This window comes from Moschus berezovskii, chromosome 18, assembly GCF_049115385.1.
Source record: "Moschus berezovskii isolate FMDL1 chromosome 18, NW_MosBer_1.0, whole genome shotgun sequence".
In the NCBI taxonomy this organism is placed as follows: domain Eukaryota; kingdom Metazoa; phylum Chordata; class Mammalia; order Artiodactyla; family Moschidae; genus Moschus; species Moschus berezovskii.
The window spans coordinates 36,537,933-36,565,411 of NC_142477.1; the positions used below are offsets into that span (position 1 = coordinate 36,537,933).

Consider the following 27,479-nt stretch of genomic DNA (forward strand, 5'->3'; position numbering starts at 1 on the left):
CCTTCTCCTCCTGTCCCCAATCCCTCCCAGCATCAGTCTTTCCAGTGAGTCAACTCTTTGCATGAGGTGGCCAAAGTATTGGAGTTTCAGCTTTAGCATCAGTCCTTCCAATGAACACCCAGGACTGATCTCCTTTAGAATGGACTGGTTGGATCTCCTTGCAGTCCAAGGGACTCTCAAGAGTCTTCTCCAACACCACAGTTTAAAAGCGTCAATTCTTTGGTGCTCAGCTTTCTTCACAGTCCAACTCTCACATCCATACATGACCACTGGAAAAACCATAGCCTTGACTAGACGGACCTTGGTTGGCAAAGTAATGTCTCTGCTTTTTAATATGCTATCTAGGCTTGTCATAACTTTCTAACATATGTAAATAAACCAATGTGATACACCGCATAAACAGAATGAAAGATAATAACTACATGATCTTCTCTACAGAAGCTGAAAAAGCATCTGATAAAAATTCAGCATCTATTCACAATAAAACTCACAATGAAATGGGTATGAAAGGAAATTTTTTCAACACAATAAAGGCTATTTATGAAAAGTCCACAGCTAATTGTCACCTTGCTTATTTAACTTATATGCAGAGTACATCATGAGGAACGCTGGGCTGGAAGAAGCACAAGCTGGAATCAAGGTTGCTGGGAGAAATATCAGTAACCTCTAATATGCAGATGACACTACCCTTACGGCAGAAAGTGAAGAGGAACTCAAAAGCCTCTTGATGAAAGTGAAAGAGGAGAGTGAAAAGGTTGGCTTGAAGCTCAACATTCAGAAAACAAAGATCATGGCATCTGGTCCCATCACTTCATGGGAAATAGATGGAAAAACAGTGGAAACAGTGTCAGACTTTATTTTTTGGGGCTCCAAAATCACTGCAGATGCTGATTGCAGCCATGAAATTAGAAGATGCTTACTCCTTGGAAGGAAAGATATGACAAACCTTGATAGTATATTGAAAAGCAGAGACATTACTTTGCCAACAAAGGTCCCTCTAGTCAAGGCTATGTTTTTTCCCATGGTCATGTATGGATGTGAGAGTTGGACTGTGAAGAAAGCTGATCGCCGAAGAATTGATGCTTTTGAACTGTGGTGTTGGAGAAGACTCTTGAGAGTCCCTTGTACTGCAAGGAGATCCAACCAGTCCATTCTAAAGGAGATCAATTCTGGGTGTTCATTGGAAGGACTGATGCTGAAGCTGAAACTGCAATACTTTGGCCACCTCATGCGAAGAGTTGACTCACTGGAAAAGACTCTGATGCTGGGAAAGGTTAGGGGCGGGAGGAGAAGGGGACGACAGAGAATGAGATGGCTGGATGGCATCACCGACTCTGTGGACATGAGTTTGAGTGAACTCTGGGAGTTGGTGATGGACAGGGAGGCCTGGCGTGCTGTGATTCATGGGGTCGCGGAGAGTTGGACACGACTGAGCGACTGAACTGAATTGAACTGAACTGAACATCACAATCAATGGGGGAAATGATGAAAGTTTTTACTCTAAGATCCAGTACAAGGCAAGGATGCCCATGGTGGCCACTTTTACTCAATACTGTTCAGTTCAGTTCGGTTCAGTCGCTCAGTTGTGTCCGACTCTCCGCGACCCCATGAATCACAGCACGCCAGGCCTCCCTGTCCATCACCAACTCCCAGAGTTCACTCAAACTCATGTCCACAGAGTCGGTGATACAGTACTGGTAGTTAAATTATAAACAGCAATCACACAAGAAAAAAAATGAAAGGCATACAAATCATAAAGAAAGATGTGAAATTATTTGTTTGCAGATGACAACATCTTATATATAGAAAACCCTAAAGACTGTCAAATAACTACTAGAACTAATAAATGAATTCAGTAAATTATGAAAAAAATTTAAAACAAAAATGTACTTGTATGTGAATATGCAGGCACACATATACACTCACATACCGCACAACCCATAAAGGAAAAGATGGCAAAACTTGATTTTATTGGAAGGGTATTAAAAATAGCCACAAGATAGGAGAGGGTATTAGTAACAGAAAGATTTTTATATTTGTAGAAACTCCTCAAAAAAATACATCATCCAATAGAATAGAAAAATAAAGGCTAGAGTCTTGAGCAAGAATATTATGAAAAAGAAATCCAAAAGACAAATAAACAGATGTGTCCAACCTAATATCTGACCTGACAAATACAAGTCAAGCAGAATGAGATACAATTGCACTCTAAACCAATCAAGAAAATTCAGAAAGTCTGAAAATATCATGTGTTGGGTGAGGAAATGGAACAAATTTAGAAACTCTCATATTGCACTCTTGGAAGCAGAGATTGGTACAGGCACTTTGGATAAAGCAAGTGGGCATCATCTACTAAAACTGAATATGGACATATCCTATGATCCAGCAATTCTGCCCTTGAGTATGTCACCTAGAGAAATTCTTACATATTTGAATCTAGATACATACACAAGAATGCTCCTAGCCATCTTCTCAGCAGTCCAAAACTGATATTTTGGAAACAACAGTGCCCAGCAAAATAGAATGAATGGATTCTATCATGTACCTCCAATGAAATACTACACAACAATAAAAATGAATAAACAAAAACTATACATGAAAAGATGTTTGGCTCTTAAAGACAAATTATTAAGCAAAGGAAAGAAAGATGACAAGGTAATATATGAGTCCATTTTCATGAAGTTTAAAAATGAGCAACAGTAAAATTATTATTTTTAGCAATGCATACCATTAAAGTAAGTTTTTCAAGCTTTTTTTATAGATAGGTATTAAAGTTATTCATGTTTTTAAATTTTACACACAGAGAAAAGGATACCTAGAGGTATATTCAAATAGTTATTCTTTGCAGGTACATTAATAGAAAAAGAGAATGATTAGGTAGTCATTTTTAGTCTAGATATCTAAAGATGTTAGAAAGGGAATGCTCAAAATCCTTCAAGCTAGGCTTTAGCAGTACGTGAACCGAGAACTTTCAGATGTACAAGCCGGATTTAGAAAAGGCTGAGGAACCGCAGATCAAATTACCAACATTTGTGGATCACAGAGAAAGCAAGGGAATTCCAGGAAAACATCTACTTCTGCTTCATTGACTATGCTAAAGCTTTTGACTACGTGGATCACAACAAAGTGGAAAATTCTTAAAGAGATGAGAATAATATTCCACCTTACCTGTCTCCTGGGAAACCTGTACGCAGGTCAAGAATCAACAGTTAGAACCAGACATGGAACAATGGACTGGTTGAAAATTAGGAAAGGAGTATGTCAAGGTTGCACGTTGTCACCCTGCTTATCTAACTTGTATGCAGAGTACATCATGTGAAATGCCAGGCTGGATGAATTATAAGCTGGAGTCAAGACGCTGGGGACAATATCAACAACCTCAGATAAGCAGGTGATACCACTCTAATGGCAGAAAGTGAAGAGAAACTAAAAAGCCTTTTAATGAGAGTAAAAGAGAAGAGTGAAAACCTGGCTTAAAACTCAACATTCACAAAACTAAGATCATGGCACCCAGTCCCATCACTTCATAGCAAATAGATGGGAGAAAAATGGAAACAGTAACAGATTTTATTTTCTTGGGCTCAAAATCACTGCAGATGATGACTGCAGCCATGAAATTAGAAGATGCTCTTTGGAAGAAAAGTTATGACCAACCTAGACAGCACATTAAAAAGCAGAGACATCACTTTGTCAACAAAGTTCCATCTAGTCAAAGCTATAGTTTTTCCAGTCGTCATGTATGGATGTAAAAGTTGGATCATAAACAAGGCTGAGTGACAAAGAATTGATGCTTTTGAGCTGCAGTGCTGGAGAAGACTCTTGACAGTCCCTTGGACTGCAAGAAAATCAAACCAATCAATCCTCAAGGAAATCAATTCTGAATGTTCATTGGAAGGACTGATGCTGAAGTATCAGCTGATGTGAAGAGCAGACCTTGGAAAAGACCCTGACGCTGGGAAAGACTGAGGGCAGGAGGAGAAGGGGCAACAGAGGATGAGATGGTTGGATGGCATCACTGACTCAGTGGACATGAATTTGAGTAAATTCCGGGAGACAGTGAAGGGCAGGGCATGCCGCAGTCCATGGGGTCAAAAGAGTTGGACATGACTTAGTGATTGAACAGTAACATCTAAAGATCAGGATGTTAAAGGTAGCAGGTTTTTGACTGGTAGTCAACTGAGAACCCAACTGACTGGTGAATAATCCATTTCCAAAACAAATCTCATTAAGGTTCATCAGACCTTTTTTCAGTCACTCTATCAGGAACGCTAATCTTCTCCAAGAAAGTGGTTATAAATTCCGTTCCGTCCGTTCCGTTCCGTCCCTCAGTCGTGTCCAAATCTTTGCGACCCCGTGGACTGTAGCCTACCAGGCTTCTCCATCCATGGGATTCTCCAGGCAAGAATACTGGAGTGGGTTACCGTTTCCTTCGCCAGGGGATCTTCCCGACCCAGGGATCGAACCCGGGTCTCCCACATTGGAGGCAGATGCTTTAACCTCTGAGCCACCAGGGAAGCCCAGTTATAAATTACCTCACACAAAAAGTTTCTACTCCAGAGCAGGCTTGAACAATTTTTCTTCTACTGTATGTACTGTACAAAGCTAAAAAGAAATGTGAGGAAATCATTGCCATAAAATACAGGACAGTGACTACCTTAAGGACAAAGTAAGAGGGAGGTTCTTGACAAGAGACACTCAGGCTTCAAGAACACTCTCCATGTTTTCTAGTTACAACTGCATGGGTGGCTTTATTTCACCATATTGATTCATCAAACCACTTGTCATTCAGCTAAACTGGGGTACTTTTCTGTATATGTGTCATATTTTTTTATTTGAAAGATGATGATAAAGGGAAGATGAAAATCTGAATAACAGAGTGATTGATTTACATATTTCATATCCACATGAAATATATTCAATGAGCACCAAACTTTATATGGCAGAGACTCAATATAAAGCTGATTTCTCTGTCCTCCAAAGAGCTTCCACATTCCTCCCCATCCCACAGTGACTTCCTCCTCCTCTGCTCTCACGGAACTGACTGTGTAGGCCTCTCACTGGCAATAAAGTGAATATACCTCATATGAAATGCCTCACAACCATTCCCGTGCTCTTTTTCAGGCTTTCACATGTGTATGCTTTGTCTTCCAGCTTCTGGCTTGGCACAAAGAATCCCCGTGACACCCTTTTATTCATAAGAAGCAATAGAGATGTAAGTCTGAATCTTAATCAGAACAGGTCATGTTAAGGCAATGTTCCCATATTCGTCATCATCGTTTCTCAAACACTTTTCTCAAGTCCAGCTCCTAGAGTTGGACATGAAGTCTCACACCCCTTTTTCATCAGTCAGAAAACTCTCCTGCTCTTTTTATAAGCCCAAAGACTGATAATGATATGATAGCACTTGTTACCCAATTATGTGGCAGCTCCTTTAGAGACTCATAAGGATTTTTGAGGCTTAGCAATTGCTGACCAACTCCTGTGCATAAAATAAGAGGAATAAAAGCAATACCTTGGGTAGTAATCCAGTGCAGAGTGAGGACACAATAATCTTATTTGTACTATCCGTGTGAGGGGTGGACTTAATTCTGACCGGGAACTGCTTTTCTAATATGAATATTTGTTAAGGGTCTAATGTGTGAAGTTGGTGATGGACAGGGAGGCCTGGCGTGCTGTGATTCATGGGGTCGCGGAGAGTCGGACACGACTGAGCAACTGAACTGAACTGAACTGACTGAATGTGTGAATATCGCCATGTCAAGACCTGAGGATATATCCTGAATTTTCTTTTTCCTCCCTGCCAAACATATTCTCATTCATCAATAGCCATTATCAAGCAGAAATACACAATTCATTAATTAGCCCTTCCCTTTGTAACATGATGTTGCAACCAAGGCACCAAAATATAATAGCTATGACATTCAGAGTGAAGTGCCAGGCCAAGAGGCAAATTTTCAAAGATGGTAGTCCCCTCCCTCCCAAAAAATGACTGCAAAACTCTGGAACCCCTCACTTGCATCCAGGGTATAATACATAGAGGAAAAATAGAGCTCAGGGGAAAAAAATTTCCTGAGAGAATGTTATACTTTCTCCTACTTCTTTTCCTCCACAGAAGAGATGTGAGTGAAGTACTAGATCCTAAAATAAAAGTTCTTCAGGGGCATTAAGTAAGTAAGTAAAGTCTCTCAGTCATTTCCGACTCTTTGCGACACCATTGACGGTAGCCTACCAGGCTTCTCCGTCTATGGGATTCTCCAGGCAAGAATACTGGAGTGGGTTACCATTTCCTTCTCCAGGGGATCTTCCCAACCCAGGGATCGAACCTGGGTCTCCCGCATTGGAGGCAGACGCTTTAACCTCAGGGACATTACTCAAGGAGAATTTCTAGAGAAGATTTCTGTGGAGAAAATTCTTAATGTTCTAGGGTCCACCCTTTTCCAAGGAGGAAGTGAGTTCTTCCTTCTTCACTCCACCATGACATGGATCATAGATGACATAGAGAGCAATCAGAGTAATTTATCATTAATTTCCTTCTGTTAGGAAGGAATCCACTGAACTGGTGTCTGACTCCCGCCTGGAAACTTTGAAGAGCAAGAGATAGGTTGGTTTGGAGCTTTGGCAATGGGAGAGAAGTTGCTACTGCATTCACTGTGTTTACTGAAGCAACAATGAAGGAAGTATTCCTATGAGCTAAATATGGGACATACACTACTGGGAATCAGCAATTTAGGTCTAGTCAAGACAGCTTCCCTGGAGAAAACTGAAGACAAACCCTCAGATTCTCAGGTAGCTTACTAATCTGTCTTCCTGCTTCTGTCCTTGTCCCCTTCAGCATACTGCACCACAGAAGTCAAATGTTCCACGAAAATATAAGTCTGGACTGATGCTGAAGCTGAAACTCCAGTACTCTGGCCACCTGATGCAAAGAACTGACTCATTTGAAAAGACCCTGATGTCGGGAAAGATTGAAGGCGGGAGGAGAAGGGGATGACAGAGGATGAGATGGTTGGATGGCATCACCGACTCTATGGACATGAGTTTGAGTGAACTCTGGGAGTTGGCAATGGACAGGTAGGCCTGGTGTGCTGCAGGCCTTGGGGTCTCAAAGAGTTGGACACGACTGAGTGACTGAACTGAACTGAAAATGTAAGTCAGATCATGTCACTCATCTGCTGAAAACCCTTCAGTGGCTTCCTTGTCATGTGGGGTAGAAGCCCAAGCCCTCACCAGACCCATGAGCCTCTACACAATCAGACTCCACGCCCCATGCCCTTATCTCCCCTCTCCCCTCTGCTCTCTGCAATGTAGGTACACCTGCCTCCTGTTCCTTACGCTCCCCAAGGTCTCTGCACTCACCAGATTCTGCCTCCAACACTCCAAGGCCTAGGAGTCCAAGTCACAAAAAACAGAATTTCCACAAAGGTGGAGATTTTCATCTGCTTTGTTCACTGCTGTATACTCAGGGCCTAAGCAGTTCCTGGCACAGAGTAGTTGTTCAATAAATACTTGTTGACTGATTGAATGCATTTTAATAAAAGTTTTGTGAATGACGATATTTCTGAGGTTATTGTTCCGAAAGGAGGCCAAAGGGAAAGAAACTTTCTTCTTCTCAGAACAGGAGTCACCAAATCCACTTGTAAGTTTGCTGGAAGCAGTAGGTTTGAGCCTGAGCCTGTTTATCCCTTCCACTCTCTCACGCCTGGTGTACAGATTTCAGTCAGCAATGATTATGATCTATGCTGTTCCCTACTTTGTTTCCCTTTTGTTCTTGGTGTTTAATAAGGAAATCTCCAACTTCACCATTAGAACATTATAAATCACCCACATTACGTAGCCTGCTCAGGCAGCTCTGATAGGAACCCCCTGGGCTGGGTGAGAGCTCAAACAAATCAGGAAATGTTTGCTCAGATGCAAAGGTTTTGAAAAATCCTAGGGCATGAATCATGTGGGATTTCAGTTTCCCTGATGTTAAATATGAAAATCATAATTTCTAAGAAATTATGTGTTGAGAATACATACTTTTCTTTGACTCCAAAATTTTCTAGAAATGTGCTCCTCCCTTTAAAAATCCTGAGTCCAGAATTCCAGTTTTGCAGGAGGCAGAATTGCCAGGTGACAAGGAGTGAAGAGCAGGAACACTACCATGTTAGAACAGCCTTCTTAGCTCCCCTTCAGCATGACTCGTACAATTTCTTCCGAGATAACCAAGAAACTCCAAGGTTAAAATTAAATTTTTATTAAGATTTAAAATATTAGATTATTAAAATTATTAATATTAAAATTATCTGAATAATAACACTGTGTTGGCTAAAAAGTTCATTTAGGTTTTTATGTAAGATCTTAGGGAGCAAAGATTTTGGCCAACCCAATACAAACAGTACCTCAAAAAAAAAACCTGCTTGAAATACAACCACTCACACACACACATGAACAAACACACATACATACACTCACAAGCACCCACACAAGCATATTCTGAGGGCCCCTTGTTCCAACGTGTCACATGGGAACCACAACCTTACACTTCTCAGGTTCTCCCAAATGTCATGGTTTATTATACACAGGAATTCCACTCAATTTACTTTGTGCCCTCTCGACCTATTTCCTCACAGTGAGGCTAGAAGAAAACTGAAATTATAAATGAATGTGCTGCAGGCTTCCTCAAAGGCAGAAAAAAATTCTGAAGGGTAAGTACAGTAGTGATAGTAGCAGTAGCAGGCAGAGTAGGAGCCGTCATGATGATCACTGCTTACCATTAATGCAGAGAAGGGTTTTAATGTACTCTATCATTTGAATCCTCACAGTCCCTTAGACTATGGGGCTCAAAACATTCATTTCATAAGAAACCATTGTCCAGTGTAGTTTTAAATCATGAACTCTCACAATTTAGCATATTCAGCTCAATTCAGTCGCTCAGTTGTGTGCGACTCGTTGCGACCCCATGAATCACAGCACACCAGGCCTCCCTGTCCATCACCAACTCCCGGAGTTCACTCAAACTCATGTCCATCGAGTCGGTGATGCCATCCAGCCATCTCATTCTCTGTCGTCCCCTTCTCCTCCTGCCCCCAATCCCTCCCAGCATCTGAGTCTTTTCCAGTGAGTCAACTCATCGCATGAGGTGGCCAAAGTATTGGAGTTTCAGCTTTAGCATCAGTCCTTCCAATGAACACCCAGGATTGATCTCCTTTAGAATGGACTGGTTGGACAATTCATCATTTCCTAAAGCCTACTGCATTTTTCCTCTGTTCCTGTCGTCATTCATGCCATTCCTTTTATTTGTAAATGTCTTCACTCAGCTTCAACTATGAAAATTCTACCCATTCTACAGATTTCAGTTCTGATTTTCCTCCTTCAATATGCACTCCATGCTTGACTTGGTTGGAGAGATCTCTCCATCCTGTCATCCCTAAAGAAAGCCTCAGATCAAAGAACACATTAGTTTTGCATAATTGCAGGGGTAAATATTATTCAGGGCAATGTTTCACTAACTGTGCTCTAAAGAACAATGTCTCATGATTCTTCAAAAAAAAAAAAAAACCCAAAAGAAAACAAATAAGAAGAATAAAGGTCCTGATGAAATAGTGTTAGAAAACGCTACACACTCTACCTTTCTCTTGGAAATTCATGGAACATATTAGCATATGAAAGGCTCTGAGAATCCTGAGATAAGGAAATGTGATTAACTTGATTTAACCCAATATTTTCCAAAAACATTTGATCAAATTTTCCAGTTTTCACAGATTAATAATCGTTCTTGGAAAGCTAGTTCTCCATGGAACACTAATCTGACTCCCTCAAGGGAAGAGATGATGAAATTAAGCTCTAGAGAAGTGAAGTAACTGAACAAAGGCCATGAGCTAACTTGTAGAGGAGTCAGTAGTAAACCTGGTCTCTTGTCCTCCAAACCAGTCCTCCTTTGCTCTATCACTATGACCAAATTATATTACAGTACAAAATTGTAGAATATTTTTATACCTTGCCAAACTTTTTATACATTGAAATTTTTTGGCAGTAATTTGCACTGGGAAGACTATATTAGAGAAACAAAATAAAGTCATTTTTTAGCTTAATAAAGAACCTCCATATACACACAAAAAGATATTAATCAGGGAAGCTAACATCTGCACAGTCCCCAAGGATTAGAATTCATATTACCAAACTGAAATTACAGGAATCCAAAATTCTGTGATACTCCATGGACAAGGTGGCGAAGAAACATTAAAATATATCCACAAAATAAAAATAAAAAATAGAAATCTACAGTTAAAAAAGAAACACACATTCAATATCATACTATTCATGAAGGCACAAATATTAAATAAATGACAAAATCCTCTCCAGAGCTCACTATACAGTAACTGTTCCCTTACACAAAAACAAAAGCAAAAGTATATTTTTGTCTAGTGAGAACTCAGCTGGAATCATCATTTATGGCAGATGCAGCTGACTGCCTTTTCAATGGTCTCTCCTCCCATTTTGCTTTCCCTTCTTGATGTGTTCAGGAAAGGTGAGCTCCTTTCTCATTTTTAAAAAATGAACCATGATTGGTCCGCACCAATTTTGTTTTTCCTTACTCCATTTGTCAGTGGGTTTAAAAATAGGAACATGACCAATATATAAGGAAAGTATACTCAGGTTTCTGGAGCTTTGTACCCCTCGTCGAGGGGATGGGGTGTGCTTCAGGTGGCACTGGCGGTAAAGAACCCACCTGCCAATGCAGGAGATGCAGTTTTGATCCTCTGGGTCAGGAAGATCCCCTGGAAGAAGGCATGGCAACCCACTCCAGTATTCTTGCCTGGAAAATCCCATGGACAGAGGAGCCTGGTGGGCTACAGTCCAAAGAGGGTCGCAAAGAGACGGACATGACTGAAGTGACTTAGCATGCACGCACACAGAGGGGGTGGGTTAGGGCCACGTTTTATACCTTTCCATATTCTATAAATGAACTTAGTTATAATGAGGAAGTGATGTGTGGAATCACTGAAATCATTCTGATACCATGAGGAATAAGCCCAAGAATAAAAACTAACACATCAAGGCTGGCAAGACAGGAGGCTCACAGAACAGAAAGGTGCTCTCCCCTTATGAGCTCCTGCCTGTTTTCTCTCTTTTTTCCTTCTATTCCTCTAGACCATGCACTCTAAATCAACCTCTCCCTGGCTTCTCTCTCTAGGAACCAGTAGTTCTGTACAAGCCCGCATTGTCACCTCAGTGCAAACATTTAAACACTCAAGATCATGCCTGTGCTACACATAGCCACATCCACCACTCTTCAGCTTCCCAGGTTGGAGTTCTCTCTCCTTCCCATACATCAGCACTATTTTGAAAGTATATTTTAATGAAAGCAACAAAGATAAATACACAGTTTTACCCAAGGTCACCCTGCCTCTGTAAGACTCCTTGATGGTAGATTATCCTCAATCTCTCTGACCCTGCAGTGTTTAGCAGCACATTTATTAGTGCTCAATAATTACTTTCTGATCACATTACCAAAAAAGTAGCCCAAATTAATTTATTCCTTGAAAAATTAAAAGTTCAAGAAAAGACATCTGATGAATTGAAAGGAATGGCTTGAATAAAATGGCATGGAAATAAGTTCTATGGATCCAAGTGTATTTCAACAGTGATTTCAGAATTGACATATTGAAAATGTGAGGACCTTTACTGCAATATCTCATATCTATATAGCGTTTTATGACTTACAAACAGCCTTGTGTCTACTACCTCATTTGAGCATCTCTCAAGTGATAAATTACTTTTATGTATAACAAGCTTGACAATATTGGTAAGCAATTTGAGAGACAGTCAATCAGAGGTCATTCAAAAACATATTTCAATTACAGGCTGATGTGAAGCTTGGAAAAAAAAGAAACAAAATGAAAATGTACAATAAGCTGTCTAGAATAGAATCCAATGTATTGGGCCAGATCTGGGAAACTATGTTTATTTCTGAATGTTATACTGTATAAAAGGACACTGTCAAAACAATGTATCTAGACAAGGGCAACCAAGATGATGTCTGGAAACTATCTCAAGTGGAGAATGAGAGAACTGCAAGTGTTAGCCTATAAAAGGCAAATTTTTAGGGCAGACATCTCTAAATTCAATGGTTGTCAAGTGAAAAGGTAAAAGATCCTTTCTATCATGCTTCTGAAGGCAGAACTAGTGTCAATGATAAACATAAGAACAAAGAGGATTATTTAAAACCTATCCTTACCACTGTTCTCCAACCTTCCAGATTGTTCAACACAAAGAAGAAATTCTCTAAAATCCAAAGTTGTCTAAAATAGACTAAACTACTTGTAAATCAGAAACACAGAGTTTATAGAAATATAGGCAGTTAGAAATAGAGTTCCTGGTGCCCCTCCTCAGGAACTCTGTGAGAGGGATTCCTGTTTTAGCAAGATGAACCAGATACTCTCTAGAAATGTTTCCAGCATGAACACTCAATGATTCCATATTCTGAGAGCATCCCAAAGTACAACTGTCAAGCTGCACTCAATTTATTCAGGTAATCAATCTTCTTTTTTTTGCTTTTTATTGGCATACAGTTGCTTTACAATATTGTGTTAGTTTCTGCTGTACAGCAAAGTAAATCAATTATGCATACACATATCCACTCTTTTTTTATATTTCCTTCCCATCTAGGTCACATGGTGCATTGATTCACCATAGAAGACTTACAAATGGCAAAAAAAAAAAAAGCACATGAAAAGATGTGCAACATCATTAATTATTAGAGAAATTAAAATCAAAAGTACGATGACATATCACCTCACATCGGTCAGAATGGCCATCATCAAAAAAAATATCTGCAAACAATAAATTCTGCAGAGGATATGGAGAAAAGGGAAGCCTCCTACACTGTTGGTGGGAATGCAAACTGGTACAGCTACTATGGGGAACAGTATGTAGGTTCCTTATAAAACTAAAAATAAAGATCCCACTCCTAGGCATACATCCAGAGAAAATCATAATCCAAAAGGATGCAGGCACCCTGATGTTCATTGCAGCACTACATAAAATAGCCCAGACATGGAATAACCTAAATGTCCATTGACAGAGGAATGGATAAAGATGTGGCACATAGATATAACAGAATATTACTCAGCCATAAAAAGAATGAAATAATGCCATTTGCAGCAACACAGATCAAGAATTTCTTCATGTAATGAATCTCATCTCTCAAAGTGACAAGATTAAATATATAATTTTCAAAAGATATAAGTAGACAAATAAAACTTAGCCTATAACAGTTGACACTGAGCATTTCCAACACCTAGAATAATACCAGACTCAGAGCTTGAACTCAAAAATATCTGTGATTTAATGAATAAGTATCTAAATATTAGGTAATTCTGACATGTTTCTAACTTTTTCACACATATCATATGAGCTTTCAGCAACAATGCTCTGAGGTAGGCTAGAAAGGTTGCTGTGTCTACTTTACACACCTTAGTTTATTACCCTCTCTCAAGAGGACTCTTCAATTAACATTCAGTTCAGTTCAGTCGCTCAGTCATGTCCGACTCTCCGCGACCCCATGAATCACAGCACACCAGGCCTCCCTGTCCATCATCAACTCCCGGAGTTCACCCAAACTCATGTCCACAGAGTCGGTGATGCCATCCAGCCATCTCATTCTCGGTCGTCCCCTTCTCCTCCTGCCCCCAACCTTTCCCAGCATCAGAGTCTTTTCCAGTGAGTCAACTCGTCGCATGAGGTGGCCAAAGTATTGCAGTTTCAGCTTCAGCATCAGTCCTTCCAATGAACACCCAGGATCGATCTCCCTTAGAATGGACTGGTTGGATCTCCTTGCAGTCCAAGGGACTCTCAAGAGTCTTCTCCAACACCACAGTTCAGAAGCATCAATTCTTCGGCGATCAGCTTTCTTCACAGTCCAACTCTCACATCCATACATGACCACAGGAAAAACCATAGCCTTGACTAGACGGACCTTTGTTGGCAAAGTAATGTCTCTGCTTTTCAATATCCTATCAAGGTTGGTCATATCTTTCCTTCCAAGGAGCAAGCGTCTTCTAATTTCATGGCTGCAATCAGCATCTGCAGTGATTTTGGAGCCCAAAAAAATAAAGTCTGATACTGTTTCCACTGTTTTTCCATCCATTTCCCATGAAGTGATGGGACCAGATGCCATGATCTTTGTTTTCTGAATGTTGAGCTTCAAGCCAACCTTTTCACTCTCCTCTTTCACTTTCATCAAGAGGCTTTTGAGTTCCTCTTCACTTTCTGCCATAAAGGTAGTGTCATCTGCATATCTGAGGTTATTGATATTTCTCCCAGCAATCTTGATTCCAGCTTGTGCTTCTTCCAACCCAGCGTTCCTCATGATGCACTCTGCATATAAGTTAAATAAGCAGGATGACAATATACAGCCTTGACATACTCCTTTTCCTATTTGGAACCAGTCTGTTGTTCCATGTCCAGTTCTAACTGTTGCTTCCTGACCTGCATACAGCTTTCTCAAGAGGCAGGTCAGGTGGTCTGGTATTCCCATCTCTTTCAGAATGTTCCACAGTTTATTGTGATCCACACAGTCAAAGGCTTTGGCATAGTCAATGAAGCAGAAATAGATGTTTTTCATTATAACTTTCATAAAGAGTCGGACATGACTGAGCGACTCCACTCCACTTTATGCTTCATTAAAGGTTGTTAAAAAAATTATTACAACAACATCTTATGTAAAACTGTACCTGAAACCATCACTGTCCACTATGTCCCTCATTTAAGAATCAAGATAAATTCCTCCTGTAATTAATACCAGGGACGCCTGCTGTGCCTTACAAGGCACACATGTTAGTCTGCTCTTCCTCTCCTTCCTTCTTTCCTCTCCTCCTCTCCCTCCCTTCCTTTTCTTTTTCCCTAAACAAAATAATGGAGACTCTATAAATAAATATGGTGCCTTTTTATCCTCAGAAGTTGCCAGGAAGTCCAGTCAAGCTTGTGGTTCTGACTTTGACATCCCAAATTCCTAACTAAGTTTCTCCAACATTATAACAAATAAAAACTTAGAAAAAAAATTTTAAACAATGGACTGGTTTGAAAAAGATTTACTTGGAATCTTGATACATAAAACAGAATAAAAGTATAACTATTGAGAAAGGAGCTCAGAGCCCCACAAACTAAGCCACCCTCAAACAACCCCCCATCTCCAGTAGCCCCAAGACTTCTTATGTTTCCAGTGATTGTCATTTGATCGTTCTTTGAAAATTACTGCTCTATAGTATTGTTTAGTTATTTTAGCTGCCTTGTTTTGTGGACTTTTATTATAAGCCACAAGAAAGTGTCTCAGCATTAGGAACATAAAGACGATATGTGCGATTCCATACATGCTTACCTTCTCAGGAACTCAGTCATAAAGAAGCCACCTGCCAATGCAGGAGACTCAGGTTCAGTCCCTGGGTTGGATCGATCCCCTGGAGGAGGAAATGGCAACTCTCTCCAGTATTCTTGTCTGGAGAACCCCATGGACAGAGAGGTCTGGCGGGCTACAGTCCATGCAGTCACAAAGTGTTAGACATGGCTGAGCAAGCACACACACATACACAGAGATAAAACTATAGAGTATTTGACTCATAATAGTTACTTTTTATTATCTTACCACTGGGAAAAGGGGCTCAGCTGGTAAAGGATCTGCCTGCATTGTGGGAGACCTGGGTTTGATCCCTAGGTTGGGAAGATCCTCTGGAGAAGAGAACAGCTACCCACTCCACTATTCTCGCCCGGAGAATTCCATGAACTGTATAGTCCATGGGGTCATAAAGAGTCGGACACAACTGAACGACTTTCACTTTATTATCTTAAGTGCTTTTTGACTCCTACCACTCTAGTCTGATCATATGTAATGTCAACAGGAAATTTAAATTCAAGTTTATAAAAAAGGAGATACTAAATCTGGAAACTGGAAACCACAGAGACAGCGGACAGCACTGAACAGCAAGTGCAAGATAAGACTGGCTAAGAGAAGCACTCGGCCTGGTGCTCACCAGTGCTGTTGAGAGAAAGGTGTAATTACCAAAGATTGCTAACAAAAGAAATTAGGTTGGTCATCAAAAAAGGCTGACAATGAGTCAGAGACTGAAATTAAAAGGAATAAGTAAAGATTCTGTCACTAAACCAACCCATAAAATCCAATAGATAAGAAAAAGTTTTGACTTTAGTCAAGTCCTAGCTATTTTACTTTCGAGAAAACATTAAAATCTTGTATTTGAAGAAATACAACTTCAACAGAGCCATCGGGAAAAACAGACAGCATTTATCAGCCCAGCCCAGCAAGAATCTCCTCCAGCACCTCTGTCAGACTCCTCCAACGGGAAATCTTTTAAAGCAATATTTTAGCTCTACCACTGACATCTTCCTATAAACTAATGTGATGTTTGGCATGGAAGGTTGTTTATTTAGGTGTGTGAAGGTTCTGGCTGTTAACTTGGTAAGCAAAGTTATTTCTCTCCCTCCCTCGAGAGACCATCCAAGTACTTCTTTGACAGAGTGAACACCCATTACACACAAAAGAGGAGCTGGACCAGCCTTCTGCAAAACTAAGCAGGTGACTTTGTATCTGACAATTCCTTTCCGCCTCTTTCGGCTGTGAGCCCTGTTCCCTGCCCCCAGCTGTCTCACTGCTAAATTCAGGTATCTGCCCTGGACTCAAGTTCCCGGGATTTTGTTGTTATCTAATTGCCAACGCACTCCCTTTCTCTCTGTGTCCTATCCTGTCCAGTAGGCTACAATTGACAAGTGTTCCCAGGAATATTAAATTTTAATTGGTACTTCAGTTCAGTTCAGTTCAGTCACTCAGTTGTGTCCAACTCTTTGTGATCCCATGAATCACAGCATGCTAGGCCCACTTAGGAATGTGAAAAAGTCTTTAGAGTTTAAAGAAATAAAATCAAACTGATAGAATTTGAAATTCCATAATGGACCTGACATTGCTGTTTACAGGCTCACACAAATAAATCAATCAGCCCATTAAAGTGACCATTTACTAGGCCTACATTCAAGGTTGGCCTGGGAAGAGACAGTCATTTCCCTGGAAACACCTAAAACCAGATTATATTAATCCTATAAACAGATATAAAAGCTATCTATATTATATGTATATTATCTATTTACACTATGTATAGTAAATACTTTACACTCAGTTCAGTTCAGTCGCTCAGTCATGTCCGACTCTCCGCGACCCCATGAATCACAGCACGCCAGGCCTCCCTGTCCATCACCAACTCCCGGAGTACACTCAAACTCATGTCCACAGAGTCGGTGATGCCATCCAGCCATCTCATTCTCCGTCATCCCCTTCTCCTCCCGCCCCCAACCTTTCCCAGCATCAGAGTCTTTTCCAGTGAGTCAACTCGTCCAGGATTGATCTCCTTTAGAATGGACTGGTTGGATCTCCTTGCAGTATAAGGATGTACTTAATGTAGTATATAGCATATATTTACATATATAGTACATAAACACATATATAGCATATACACCAGATATATAGTATAGATTGTTGTTGTTCAGTTGCTAAGTCATGTCCAACTCTTTGCAATGCCATGGACTGCAGCATGCCAGGCTTCCCTGTCCTTCACTGTCTCCCAGAAATTGCTCAAACTCACGTCCATTGAGTCAGTGATGCCATTCAACCATCTCATCCTCTGCCATCCCCTTTTCCCTTCAATCTTTCCCAGCATCAGCGTCCTTTCCAATAAGTTGGCTCTTCACAACAGGTGGCCAAAGTTTTGGAGCTTCAGCTTGGATATTGAATATTCAGGGTTGATTTCCTTTAGGATTGACTGGTTTGATCTTCTTGCTGTCCAAGAGCCTCTCAAGAGTCTAGCCCCACAATTCAAGGGTATCGATTTCTAGGTGTTCAGCCTTCTTTATGGTCCAGCTCTCACATCCATACATGACCACTGAAAAAATTTGTGTTACCTATCGTATATGTATACCTAGTTATACGCTTTAAAAAGCAGAGACATTACTTTGCCAACAAAGGTCCATCTAGTCAAGGCTATGGTTTTTCCAGTGGTCATGTATGGCTGTGAGAGTTGGACTGTGAAGAAAGCTGATCGCTGAAGAATTGATGCTTTTGAACTGTGGTACTGGAGAAGACTCTTGAGAGTCCCTTGGACTACAAGGAGATCCAACCAGTTCATTCTAAAGATCAATCCGGGGTGTTCATTGGAAGGACTGATGCTAAAGCTGAAACTCCAATGCTTTGGCCACCTCATGCGACGAGTTGACTCACTGGAAAAGGCTCTGATGCTGGGAAGGATTGGGGGTGGGAGGAGAAGGGGACGACCGAGAATAAGATGGCTGGATGGCATCACCGACTCGATGGACATGAGTTTGAGTGAACTCCGGGAGTTGGTGATGGACAGGGAGGCCTGGCGTGCTGTGATTCATGGGGTCGCAAAGAGTCGGACATGACTGAGCGACTGAACTGAACTGAACTGAACACAAATACCAATAAAACATATACATGAGCATATATACACATATATAGTATATGCACATATATGATAGACAATATGTGTGTATATGATGGATAATTTCTTGCACACATAAGCAAAGGAATTCATTTTGTAGGCCATACATATTTTTCCAAATGTTTCCATAATTATATCTTGGCTGGCTGCAGACTCATTCTGGATTATTAATTAAGGATGTTCCTGCACTAACAGCTCATTTCCAAGTATTTTCCAGAATAATGTAGTTAAATAGTAAAGTGAACTCCAGAGCAGGTTCTCAAATTCCCATGAATATAGTTTATAAAGTTGAGATGCCAGAAACAGTAAGTCACAAACTCCATGCCTCCCACACTTTATCCTGAAGAGTGTAGGATACCCCACAAAGCACAGACACAGGCCAAGTACCCAGGGATGATTTCAACAATGACGATAAGTTTGAATCATTTAAATCCAGCAAAGTAGATGCCTTGGTATAGAAAGATGTGGGATGATATGGAAATCTGGGAGGAATGGAAGCAAAGACAGAATATGAACAGGAAAGTGTATTAAGCACGGAGAAAACCAGGGAGGGTGGGGGATGGAATTCAGATTCGTCATGTATAATTATCACAAGAAGTTTACAGTATTTTTTTTTAAGCCTTACAGTGGAGACTCTTAGGCTAAAACATCTGTGGAATCAAAAGGGGAAAAAAGGCTTTATGATTGCCAGCATCTTTATTCTGTCCCCTTCCCTCCTCAACACAAGGAATGAGCAATACATTAAAAAGGTGTTTGGACTGTTAGAAAATGTGATTGATTTTTCTACTCTGCTGTAAAAGCCTGCTACATGCTGGAACAAAAAGTAAATGCTTTCCTCATATACAGGTCTGGGTGGAACTTATATATTATTTTAACACCCGTCAAGGGACAGCCTTATTTCTCCATGGAGACAGGGAAAGCAATCTATATCCACAAAAAGGGTTTTGGCCATTCTATCCCTCCAGAACCCATTGGAATCTTACTCAAGACTAGAAAAACTCACAATGGAAAATTAATACAAATGGTCTACATATTTGCAGGACCAAAATGGGATGAAGAAACATGAAAGTCTGGATTATCTGGGAACCGAGCTCTGTAGGATGGAAACAAAGCTGGGTGGAGCTAATTGGTTCAGAATAAATGAGGCTACATTTAGTGTTTTGCTTTTCCATCCATCAAACTGACAGTTACAGTCAGCAGAATAGAATTGATCATTGCTGAACTAGGAAAAGAAAGACAGAGCTTGGAGCTACATGCCAGAATTCAGGATCAGGTGTCTTTTAAATTAGTGTGGACTACAGATGGTAAAGTGATTACTATTAAGTAGTTATATAATTGCTTACCTAAGGTGAAAGGTCACAGCTCAGTCTGTAACTTTGCCAAAAATACACTGCCAGAAAATGTTAACCTTAGAAAAGACAAAAGGGCCAGATGTAATTATAAATAACCATATAATATAAATTTTAAATTCAGATTTTATATTATGCAATTCTACATTATTCTCCAAATCCAATAAATAACTAGTGATTTTGAAGGACATAAGTTTACTATAAAGGATCAATAATTAAAACTAAGAAACATCTCCCAAGGGCTTAGGCAAACATTAGAGTCATTATTTCCAGTTCATATGGTACAGTTTACAGTTCATTCAATGGTAACTTTTTCATTGTTCTCTGGGTCCCTGTAAGGTCAAGTTGGGTGGGATAAAGAGTGAGGGAGGAGTTGTACTGGCTTGCTGTAATTTGGTTTATTACTTTACTTTGAGAATGGAAATTGGATGTAAGGAGGCTCTTACCTGGAGACTTTCTGGGGCGGGCAAAATTTAATGGTAGTGGCGCCTCATCAATGACTGTTCTGCATTTTTAGAGATTGAGGAACATCTGGAAGAAATGTGGGTTATAGGGGAGAAAACCCTCAAGGTATATCTATGCCCCATGATCTCAGTGATTATTAGGATTTAAGTTTATTTCAAAAATGCAACAGCTGGAATCTGTTCTATTGGGGCTGTTACTGCTCTTGCACATCACATGCTAGATAGGTAGCACTTGATCAGGACTCCCGCTACCTCAGCTTGTTTGTTTTGGAGGAAGAAAAAAGAAGATTATTAACCATCAGATCTGGAGTCAGTTAACAAATGAAGAAAGAAAAAGTACCCCAAAGGTCAATAAAAGGTTTGTCTGCTCTATTTTCCAGTCAATAAGAAATAGGTGGGTTTTTTTTTTCCAATATTATCTATGTGGGCAAAAAAGGGAGAAGTCAAGAATATTACTGCTCATATTCTGGGAATGATTTGCATTTTATTAATTCTAACTAGCCAACATAGTATTATATATATTCCCTATACCTACTAAAACAAGAGAATAAACTTTCTTCAATAAACCTAGGCCAAGGTAAACTCTCTTTCTTCTTAACTTTTGTGATATCTACCACACTACAATAGACATTTGGGACATATATAAGCTACCAGCTCTATCCCACTCACCTGTCAAAGATAACACAAGACACATCTGTGAGACCACCATCTCCAAAGTTTTCAAAAAGGAAGGTGGAGCCCAAGTCCCTCTATTCTTGGAAACCTAAAAATCTCAAGGCAAATGTTAACTGCATCCTCTGCCCAACCTCAACCCCACTGGCATGTTGAGAGCTGAGCACAGGACTATTATGCGACATCTAATTCTCTTCCTCTCCAATGGCTCTTGCTCTTTCCTAATTCAATGGGTCTTTTACCCAGTCTGGAAACAGGATGAGAAGCCTGTTTAGTATGTCAGCGTTGCCTCGAATCGTCCCTATCTCACTTCATATGGGCAGAAAAATATTCAACAGCTCCCAAAAGATAAGAATTAGCTTGTCCCTCATAAATTTAAAATGATATAAAAAAACAACAGTGCCTTTATCTATCCAAAGGAAAATATCTATCAAAAAGCAATTTATTTAGATAGACTTGAGTCAACTTTCTAAGTCTAAATGCAGTTCATTAATATAAAAATTCCTTTCTGTAGCCATAGGAACTGACATTCATTACTGATCTAAGGCCAATAGATAAATGGATGACAGAAACCAATGATTTCTTGTCAGCCACATGGTAGACATTTATAAACACATTTTTCTCAATGGATTGTTTTATTGTTAAGTATTCCCCCATGGAGTGACATATGTTAAAGAGAACAGGAATTTTTTCTTCTAAGTTAAAGAAGATGCATGAACCAGGAAATTTTAGTGCTCCATAAAGAAATTTGTGTGGAGAAAATTTTTTGAGAGTACAAACCCTTTGCTTTTATTTATAAACATTTTCAGATTTAATCACAGGCAGCATAGTCTGAGGCTCACGTTTATTATGCTTTATTGTCTTAGTGATAGCTATGTTTTAACAAGACCCTTCTTGTGAGCTACAGGCAAGGAGAGTGAAAAAAAAAATGAAATGTTTGCCACTCTTTGTCATTTTTTTAATCTTTAATTAGATCCAAAAATATGCATAACGAATAAAGGATTTTTAGGGTTAACACACCACCAATACTCTCACTGAATGACTCATAATGATAAACAGGACACGTTTCATTTCCTAGCCAGAAAAACTTCTCTCACATATGTGTTGTTACTTTTCAAAAGTATGAAGGAGCAGTTTTGTTTAAGAAAAGACATGCTCACTAAAAAGCTTTACTATACTTATAATAGCTCATAATCCATAATCCACTATAGATTTTCTTAAATTAACAGATAAAAGGTAAAACTAGTATTGTATATTGTATATGCATGTTTGCAGGAGGGAGCGGGGGACAGCATAACATTCTGACGTGGTCGCCATCCTGAAAAAGACTCCAAGTTATTGCTACGTGATTTGTGGCACAGCTTCTTTGGGTGCAGCTCCTATTGTGTACAACCCACTGTCAGCTATCTGCACCATGATTAACAACTAGCACATGAATACGGTAGCCAACAGAACAGGAACAGCCTCAACCTGAGCAAATATCAAAATAAACATTTACATTTATAAGAACACTACTCAGTTTTCTTCTGAAGTATTGTATGAATTGTTAGATGCTACAACAGACTGGTAAAGGAGATTCTGACACACTCTCTTCCAATGGAGATTTTGAAAGATTTTAACAAGAGAACAAAAGAAAGGGTTAGATTAGGTGGAGCACTGGGCAGTCATGCCTGGTGATTTTGAATGTGCAAGATGGTGTTTTAAGGTTACTTACAGCCAAAGGCTAATAAAAACACAAGTCAATCATTCCTTACTCTTAATGGACTATTAGCTATGAAACTTAACTTAGAAACTTTATTAAACTCTATGTGAATTTCAAGTAAAGATCTTAATGAGAAACTTTTGATTTCTGAAAAAAAAAAAAAAAGTGTAATGTTCACTCAACTAGATCCAGACTGGAGAAAATATTGCCAAAGACATCATAAGGTTTCTTTCTACTGAATATTCAAAGCAAGAAAAGCCATCAGAGACCTTACACAGAGAAGGCTCAATTTTAATGGAGCAAAATTTATTTCAAGGACACAACAGCTTCCTGGGAAAGAGTTTATAGTAGTTAAAAAGCACTAACAAAATAAAATTAAAAATGGATCTCCTTCTTCATATTTTGTGTATATATTGGAGTGTGGGATGGAATTAGAGCCAAACACACACAAAAAATGCCCCAGGCTTTCCTTTTAGAACCCATGTGCTTCACCCAATCAATCCTTTCTCATTTACAAAGACCCCAACAAAGTCCATCATATAGCAAGCTCTAAGGCTAATGTTACCATCCAAACGCGCCTACCCTCATTATGGTTAGGTATAAGCCCAGTCCTCTTTGATTAGAGACAGAAGCCACCATGTAAAAAAAAAAAAGAGAGAGAGATTAGTGCCCACTGATCATATTTATCCCATGTAATAACTGAGAACAGTCTTTGGTTATAAACTGGGATTAGTGGAAACACATTGCTATAATCAAAAGACTGAAATAGAACACTTAAAAGACTTACTTGGATATAAAAAAAATGAATTGAGTCATTTCACTAGCAGTGACCCAAACCAGACAGTGGTACAAAATCAAAGTAACAGTTGTTAACACTAATCTATTAACTTATCTTTTTTTGAGCACCAAAATGTTCAGAGAAGTAGGAAGAGTTAAATAAAAGAGACCCTTGCTAAGACAGTCACATGAGAACAAATATGGTTGGATAATAATAGTTAATGTTTATTTAAAGAGCTTACTGTGTTCCAGGCACTATCCTAAACAATCATGCATTATTTCATTTAATCTTCACACTGATACTACCATGTAAGAACTACTATCAACCAAATTTTACAGAAAGAGAAGTTGAGATTCATAGAATGCTTGCTATATTTCCTATAGCAAAGAAATAGTATAACTGTACCTCCAAATCCAGTGCATTTAAGCATTACTCAAAACTGCTTCTATAGGACAGGAGACTTGTCGATACTTCTTTGTCAGCAGTGTTACATGGACTTAAATAGCATTCTCAGGCCCAATTCAATACTGTGATCAGTCTTGAGGGCACGGAATATAAAATGCATAATTAAATGCAGTGTGTAAAATGAGACTGAGACAAAAATTAAGTATATAATTGACAACTTTTCTTTGGTGTCCCTTAGCCCTACCTGAAGGTCAAAAATATGAGTTTTGTATTTCTTTGCTATGTATCTTTTGTAGACAGTCTCTTTCAGCTACAATTCTTGCCATCATTATTCTGACTTCATCACTTAGCATATTGTCTGGCATGTTGAATAAACTACTTGGACTGAATTCAAGGCCGGTATTTACAGATCCTTTGAGCTATATGAATGATATCCACCATGCATTACCAGATAGTCTTAGTGGAAATCCAGTCACCATCAAATCAACTTTTGCAGGATATTGCTTCTTTTTCAGATTTGTTGCAACATGATACAGTTTGCATCTTAAAACAGCAGGAATAATCTCTTTTTCAACTATCTAGTCTCCCTCTTGAGTAAAATTGAGGAAAAACAAAGATTAGTTGCCTCTCTAACTTTCATTTTCACATGTTTTTGATATGAAGCTGAAACAGAATATCCTGGGAGGTGAACATCAAGTTTGCCATTAAAGTAAAGAGAGTTCCATAATGTTATTAAACCTACAACAGGGCCCTACTGCAGTTAAACTTCTGCTAATGCGTATTAAGCAACAGTTTAACTTCCTGGTTCCTTGCATAATAACCCAGGTTTATTATTTTTGACCCTAGTCTAAAAGAAGGAAAAGAAAAACCTTAGAACATAAATCTGGGAAAGTTCATGCTATTTGAAGACTGGAGGCCAGGATATAAGAGTGACTTGATTATGAAAAATAAATTTAAACAAACAAATTTATCCACAGGTGAACACAAAAAATGGGGAAAATGCATAGTAGCCATACATTTACTACAAACTGCTTGTACATGTTGTGGTGAGGAGGAGGGCAGTGAGTGGTGGAAATAATATTAATATAAGTACATGTTTCTACTAATGTAAATAGTGTTTATGATCCTATTCATAAGCCTTTAAAGACAGTTGTTAGCACTGGGCACTGAATCAGTTTCTAGCCAGGGCCTGGCAATAGAATAATTCTAACAGTTAATAAAATACACAGTGAGAACAGGATATGAATTTATGCCTCCTGAGAATTACTGTGTTTACAAATGACCATTTCAGCACAGTAGTTTTGGCTGTCTCTTGGGAAAGAAAGCACCATGAGACTAGTTTGAAACAGGAAGAAAGGCAATATGCCAACTTCGAGGTAACCAACAGACATGATATCCTTTCTTGGGAAGACAGGAGGACCTTGAAAAGACAGATTTTCTAAGTGATAGTAGGTAATGTAGAGATGGAAGATAAAAGAAAATGAAGAGAGAAAAATTACCCTTGTAATTTTAGGTTGCTCCATAAACCAAACAGGTCCAAAAGAACAATATAGACGAGAAAAGTTTACTCATTCATAAATAAGAAAAATCATAAACTCTTTCCTGTCTTCTTTAGAGCTCCTGGAGGTGAAAGGGAGGTCAAGAACAACGAGATTCTACTTTTCCTCACAGTGTATTTAATTGTGGACAGATTCTGTCAGGTATTATCCTTAAGAATACATAATATCCAAGACAATTTACTAAAAATGTAAATGTATTTACTAAAAATGTAAATGTATTTACTAAAAGTGTAAAAATAGCACTGTTTCTGATGTCAATTAGGGCTAAAAAATATAGAACTCCTCCTACCTTGTGTCTTGGAAAGTTAAAAGCTGATCACCTGACAAGCATGGCCTTACACCCGAAGTGATGAGCACACACTGAATTCCTCCTTCAACACTGTGCTGGGTGCCATGAGAACTTGAAAAGCAAGTACATGCATTTTATGTTGGGCCCGTCCTCAGGGAACTGGAAATAACACTAATGCATGTAAAAGAATTTGGTAGCAAAGCAAGATACTGAAGTATTAAGTTCCAAAAGAAATAATGCAGAATAGTGTGAAATTTCAAAGCAATCCAATTAAGGCCTGGAACCAGGGAAAGTCTTACTGAAATAAAGAGAACAGAAATAGTAACTAAAACTTATGAAGTATTTATTAGATGCCAAGCCCTACTTTGAGCACATTTGTTTTAATGCATTTAACCCTCACATTACTACCACAGGGATACAGTCATTCCTATTCTGCATATGAAAAAACCAAGATACATAGGAGTTAAATACTGAATTGCAGTTTTACTTTTAAGTGCAAAAATCATTTAAGTGACCTCTGTTTTGGAATCGCTTCTGTTCTATTTGTCTATGCTTGTACCAGCATCACACAGTTGTATAAACATGTTCACATTTATATACCTAGAAGTCATCAAGGCCAGGATTCAAAAAGAGATAGCTAAGCTCTAGAAGCCCCTCTCTGAATCATTCCGTTATTTGGAATCTGAGGAAAGGGACAATTTGAGAAGAAAAAGGAACAAAAAGAAGGCTTATGAACACAGTGTGCCTTTCTATGGTTAATCTGACCTGCCTCCCTTCACTGCTACAGACAGCACTTGTCATTCTTTTATATATATTTTTAATCACTTGTAATTTTTGACCTGTCTTTCTACTCTGGTCATTGGGAGAATACAAAATAATCTGTCAGCCTTACCAATAAGTTTGGTTTTCAGAAGTTTTCTCAATTGCTAGTAAGCACAAAGTCAGGTTTAAGAAAACCCTTCCTATGCCCTCTCTCCTTTCTTTATACTTAAATACTGATGAGAAAGACCAAAATATCTTAAGATCTCTCTGAGTTCACAAAAGGAAAATTTATCCACTCACCCAAAAAGAGTTCTTAAAGCCTTCCTAAGAGGATTGAATGTAGGATTGAAAGGTAATTGGTAAACAGGCTTACAGCACTGAGGTGCAAGGCTTTTATTCTGAGTTTCTCATGTTCCCCTTTATGGTCAGGATCCCCATTGCTCGGAGCATTGCTCCGAACTAGCACTGAAGCCAGGAGAAAAGCAAAGGTCTGAGCAGATGAAGGAAAGATTCTAGGAAGCAGAACAGTCATGAGAAAGAAAAAGAAGGAAAGAAGAACATTCCATGCCTGTCTCTCTTGCAGCCATCAGACCCTGATACCTGCAATCCTAACCTGGAAAACATACTAGATGAGGATGCTAGATGAGGCAGAACACTGTATACAAGTGGTGAGCTGGGATGGCGGGTGTTTAATAGGATACAGGTTCACACAGTGGAGGCCCAGAAAGAATTGGGAACTAGATGCATCATGTATCTCTAAACATGGCAAGACACTGGTAAAGCATTCATTAAAAAAAAAAACAAAAACCTGTTCTCCTACCACCTATAAGCCTGAATATTGATTCTTATAAACAGATTGAAAATGAAGGACTACACATTCAAACACATGAGGCACAGTGGGAGGCAGTAGTTCTATACTGTAAATAACAGGTTAAGCAAAAGCTTATGACACCCAGGTTTCTCGCTTATAATGTCAGAATCTGGGTTATCTCTCTAGGG

At 39.2% G+C, this 27,479-nt stretch overlaps 1 long non-coding RNA gene across 1 annotated transcript in view; it reads right to left on the reverse strand.

The window, feature by feature from the left end:
• Nucleotides 1-27,479, reverse strand: part of LOC148774969 (uncharacterized) — a 59,135-nt gene that overhangs the window by 17,941 nt on the left and 13,715 nt on the right. The window contains exons 2-3 of the long non-coding RNA XR_016039659.1: nt 20,296-20,380; nt 19,844-19,908 (exon numbers count right to left, since the gene is read on the reverse strand). This is a non-coding gene — a long non-coding RNA (uncharacterized LOC148774969). The remainder of the gene's footprint in view (nt 1-19,843; nt 19,909-20,295; nt 20,381-27,479) is intronic.